Below are 5,553 nucleotides of genomic sequence, written 5' to 3'. Positions count from 1 at the left end.
GCTGCTCTGTGGGGGCACGAGGGAGGCACCTGAACAAAAAAAGACCCATCTTTTTTTAAAAAATAGGGATTGGAAAATAACATTTAAAAAATGAAGGCATGTTTTCCAGCAATTTACCTGAACATTATCCATAGCCAAATAGCAAGGAAAGCAGAGCTGAAGGAATAATTTATTTTATTTTTAAAATAAGATGCTCTCGGTTTCCCAGGAAATTCTCTAAAAGGACAATATCGTGCCAAAAATAACCAGCTTTAGTTTTCATAGTCTCAGAATGATATCTTTATAAGCCTATAGCAGGCTAAAAATTGATAGCTCAAGAAGATCACCGTGTCTCCAAAGACAGAGGATGAAGAGTCAAGCAGCAAGTTATCAGAGCCTGAAAAAGAGATTCCCTTTGAGTAAAATACTGTTGTTGTATGCGTAGGAGTAGGAGAGGGTAGGACAGCAGTCTCTTATGTCTTCAGAGAACACGGGCATTTAAATGAAATCATGAATGATACTATAAACTAGAATCATATTTCAAATAAACACGTAAGTGACAAGTGTTATTTCAACACATCTAGTTTCGTATCTGTGGAAAGCTGTTAAGAAGTCTCTCGAAAAGCGCTGGAATTTTTTTGCTCCAGCAACACTCTCCGTCAGCGCGAGCTGCACTGACTGGGCAGGAGGCTTTTAAGCGTCACATTTCGTTTAGTATTTTGTTGACACCCTCTGATTCAGAAAAATCTGTTCCACATCCTACAATCCAGTAACTAAATGACTAGAGACCAGCGATGTGTTAATCAAATATTGCCACGAGTGACCAAAAGCCTTATTGTGCCATCAAATCGCACCGTAACTTTTTTTATATATGTATTAAACCGCACATCCTAAACACGAGAGCCCGTGAAGTGTGAAACCCAACTTCAACATTGCATCTGCTCACGAAAGGTAATCTCTGCACCCGCGTTTCACCTTTCAAGAAGCAAAGGCTTAACCTTTCCTCCAGAGCCGCCCCATCGGTTTACGCTCACGCTGCGCAGAACTTGCTGACGGCGGGAACACGAACAGCGTCACACCCCACGCTTGCGTACACGTCCTGCAGCAGCCGCATGAGCCGTCTCTGAAGAGAAGTTAAACACATTTCTTTGAGTCACTTCAGGTTTCGGATCATGAGCAGGATCATTAACGAGGACGTGCTGCTGCCGACTGTCGCTGCTCTCCCTGTGACGGTGGTAGAGGGGGGCACGGCACCCCTGCGGCGGGCTGCGGAGCGGGGGCACGCCCCAGGGATGCCCCAAACCCCAGCGTCCGTGGAAACACTCCCAGATCAAGCCAGAGTACTGTCTAGGTTGGAAAAAACATAGTTTAACAAAACTTAGCAAATATATATTTGAAAATAATGCTAGAACTAAGCTTCTGACAACAGCTAAGCTACTGAAGCAAAGTGCCTTTTTTTTTTTTTTTTTTTTTTTAACAAACACCCCTTGTAACTATTAGGAGTCATATGTTTCCTGTGCTGGTTAAAAAAAACCCACCACACAGTTATCATGTGAAAGTTTGCTTTCAAAAATGCATTTTGGTCGAAGTTTAAAAGCCTCTGACGGCTGGCATATAAATTTTATAACGGAGACGATGATAAGGAGATGTAGGCTTGAAATAAGGTACCAAACTGTAGCAATAAGGGTAATTTAGGTCTCACATAAATTATCAAGGGTTGTAATAGATCACTGGATATTTTTAAAAATTGAGGTTAGACTTCTTCTAGAACAGGCACTAGAGGCAGCAAAATCAGAAATTCATTTAGGGCAACAGTACTGCCGCCGTTACGCAGTACGCACACTGTAGCACCCCGAAGGCTTCTGCTCCGCACGTAACGGAGCATCCTGCCACGGAGTGTGGGAGCGGGCAGCGCTGGCTCTAGCCGGCGAGTCCCTCCACATTCACGCGGTGCCCGTGGCATCTCTCTCGCGCTGCCAGAGCCCTTCTCACCACCAGCGGCCTGCTTCGCTTCCACGGGAACTCACGTCTCTGCATCTTCTGGTGACGGGCGTGCACCCAGCAGGTGCAGGGAAGGGGTAAGGCAGAGGGATGCTCTTTTCCTCGGGCACCCCCCCGCCGCCTCTCGCTGCTCCCACTGCTGCCCAGTAATGCGCACGGCTCTCCCCGTTCTCACGCACCGCATCCGTTCCCGGACGGACAGAAGGACAAATGAAAAGCGACCCCAGAGCACCGCGGCCTCCCGGCAGGAAAAAGGGACAGCACCTCCCCGTCGGGGAATCGAACCCCGGTCTCCCGCGTGACAGGCGGGGATACTCACCACTATACTAACGAGGAGCGGTAGCGGCTCCCCCAAGCTCGTTATTTGAGCGGCCCCGGGGAACACCCGCCCGGCCCATCCCGTTGCTTGGCCGCTCCTGCTCTGTCACTGGGGAACACTGACACCCCAAGCCTGTTAATTAGCCGCTCTTGCTCCGTTAATGGGAAACACCGACACCCCAAGCCTGTTAATTAGCTGCTCTTGCTCCGTTAATGGGGAGCACCAACACCCCCCAAGCCTGTTAATTAGCTGCTCTTGCTCCGTTAATGGGGAGCACCGACACCCCCCAAGCCTGTTGATTAGCTGCTCTTGCTCCGTTACTGATGCCCGCGCCGTGGCTGCCGGTTCCCCATCCTGTCCCTCGGCTGCTCTCGCTGCAGGTCACAGTGGTTGCTCTGGCTGTAACGCTCCAACCTCGGCAGCACCGAGAGGCCGCCCAAAATGCCGGGTAGCGACTATCCCTGCCTCGGCCTCTCTCAGGTGTGCAAGCTCTGCTCACACCAGCTGCGTCACGCGTGGGACCATCTGTGCTATTTCCAAAAGAGCACTCACCACAAAACTTCCTGTGCAAGGGCCGAGCTCAGGCTTCAATATTTACTTTATAAACACGCGCACACATACTATGACTATAGGATATACACTTTAAAGAACATGTAAGCTCAGCTCTAATACTTATTGCAGCAGTCTAAATCCAGAATCACTGCTCTGTTGCTATCAAAGCACGTCAGGAGATTGCACTTATGTACGTAAGAACACAATGCTGTATCTCATCCACTTCCACAGAAGAAGCATGTCAGAGTTTAAGATTCATCTCTAACAGCAAAAACTTAGATTTTTTTTAAATTTTTTTTTTTTTTTAAAGATTTAGAAACTTTTCTCTCCCCATACAAACTGCTGCCAATTCTGGAAAACAAGGAACTACACACTGGGAATACAGGGAAAACTGACTAGAAGAAACTTCACTTCCAGATTTCACAAGAGCTGAAGTAGTTAAAGGAAAACATAGAATCATAGAATCCTTTAGGTTGGAAAAGACCTTTAAGATCATCAAGTCCAACCATAAACCTAACACTGCCAAGTCCACCACTAAACCATGTCCCTAAGCACCGCATCTCCAAGCACAACTGCAGGCTGAGCGGGGAATGGATTGAGAGCAGCCCCAAGGAGGAGGACTTGGGGGTGGTGGTGGACAAGAAGCTCAACATGAGCCAGCAGTGTGCGCTTGCAGCCCAGAAAGCCAACCATGTCCTGGGCTGCATCAAGAGAGGTGTGACCAGCAGGTCGAGGGAGGTGATTCTGCCCCTCTGCTCTGGTGAGACCCCACCTGCAGTTCTGTGTCCAGCTCTGGGGGCCCCAGTACAGGAGGGACATGGAGCTGTTGGAGAGAGTCCAGAGGAGGCCACGAAACTGGCTGGAGGGATGGAGCACCTCTGCTATGAGGACAGGCTGAGAGAGTTGGGCTTGTTCAGCCTGGAGAAAAGGCAGCTCCAGGGAGATCTCATTGGGGCTTACCAGTACCTGAAGGGGCCTACAGGAAAGATGGAGAGGGAGTGTTTATCAGGGAGTGTAGTGACAGGACAAGGGGTAATGGGTTTAAGCTGAAGGAGGGTCGATTTAGATGAGATGTTAGAAAGAAATTCTTTACTGTTGGAATGGTGAGGCACTGGCACAGGTTGCCCAGAGAGGCTGTGGAGGCCCCATCCCTGGCAGTGTTCAAGGCCAGGTTGGATGAGGCTTTGGGTGATGTGGTCTAGTGGAGGGTGTCCCTGCCCGTGGCAGGGGGGCTGGAACTAGATGGGCTTTAAGGTCCCCTCCAACCCAAACTATTCTATGATTCTGTGACAAAAACCCGCATGGAGAGAGCATCTAGTGTCACTGTCATGGGCTACAGGCAAGAGGGGACTCCCACTTGTCCTGATCAACCGTATCCAGCTGTAGGTAGGGGAAATTGCCACACTGAGGCAGCACCTGTAGAACCATGGGTGGGAAATGAACCGTTATTTTTGTGTCAAGGTTAATTCAGGGTTTGTTAGTTAATACAGAGGAAATGGACACAGAGCTGAAGCACAACCACAGCTAGTGTACTGTCACCAAACAGCTTAAAATTAATACCACATTAATTTCCCAGGCTGGAACATGCTGTGGAGTGTTGTGCAACCATATCTGTGTACTAAGGGAGCCACCCACATACTGCAATGTTTGCCTAAAGCTCCTCTCTGCGTCTGGCAGCAGAGCTGTTTGCATTGGCAGCTCTCTGCCCCCCTTCTCCATGCAAGGTCCCAGTACAAGGGAGAAGAGCAGCTGAAAATGGAGAACTTAAAATCACACACCTTTTATGAGATCCTGAGAGGTCCTGTTCTCATCCCATCGGAGCAAAGAGCAGCAGTATTTGGTGTGAAAGATGCTTATAATATCTACAATACATTCCTGGTGGAAGCTGGAAGTGATTTTTTTTTTTTTTTTAAACTGTCCCCTCTCAGAACTTAATATCTATTTGTCTGAAGGTTTTTTTACTCCATCCTTCTCCATGTCATGTTTTCCTCTGGCAGCAGAATCAAACCCTAATCCTCAAAGGACATGAGAGCTGCAGGAGTGAAGTGTTTTCTGTCTCATGGAGGTCTCAGTTTGAGCTGACAAACAAATACCCAAAATGCCAGAGCCAGCTGGAGTGTTAACACAGAGGTAGTAACAGATTAATTGAGAAAAGCTGAAACAGCTATGGCCTCCAGCTGTCATCAGTGCAACACCTCATGCAAATGATGGCTAAAGAGGCTGGCAGGCTTCTGAACTGATCCCATTTATAAGTTTATAAGCAAAAGGTGTCATGCTGTTGAAATTCATCACCTTTCCTGGTAGATCAGAAGCTGATGTGAAGTAGTGCAGGACCTCTGGCCACAAGGCCCTGCCTGTGAGTCACCAACATCCATTAGAGAATGACTTTGGGAAGGGCAGCGGGTAACGTAAAGCAGACCAGTATCCAGAGAACAGTGAATGGTGACTCCCTTAAAAACTGGCTGCCATTAAATATCCCAAACTGAAAGATGAATCAATTGCAATCTTAAAATAAATACCTTTCACAGCCAGAAGAGAGATCAGGTTATTAGATGCTGAACACTCGCAATTCCCCCGTACCAACTTACAAACTAGGGGGTCTTACTGACCAGGGGGTTTTGTTTGTTTGGGTTGTGGCTTTTTCCTCCCTTATCCTCTCCAGTAGGAAGAGGTGTGCTCTACTCCTGGGGTATTTGTGCACA

At 48.1% G+C, this 5,553-nt stretch overlaps 1 non-coding gene across 1 annotated transcript; it reads right to left on the bottom strand.

Moving 5' to 3' along the window:
• Positions 1 to 2,244: 2,244 nt before the first annotated feature.
• On the bottom strand, positions 2,245 to 2,316 carry TRNAD-GUC (transfer RNA aspartic acid (anticodon GUC)). The gene has a single exon. It is a non-coding gene; the product is annotated as a tRNA-Asp (tRNA).
• Positions 2,317 to 5,553: the final 3,237 nt, after the last annotated feature.

This window comes from Balearica regulorum, chromosome 14, assembly GCF_011004875.1.
Source record: "Balearica regulorum gibbericeps isolate bBalReg1 chromosome 14, bBalReg1.pri, whole genome shotgun sequence".
NCBI lineage: Eukaryota > Metazoa > Chordata > Aves > Gruiformes > Gruidae > Balearica > Balearica regulorum.
This window is presented reverse-complemented; position numbering and strand designations above follow the sequence as displayed.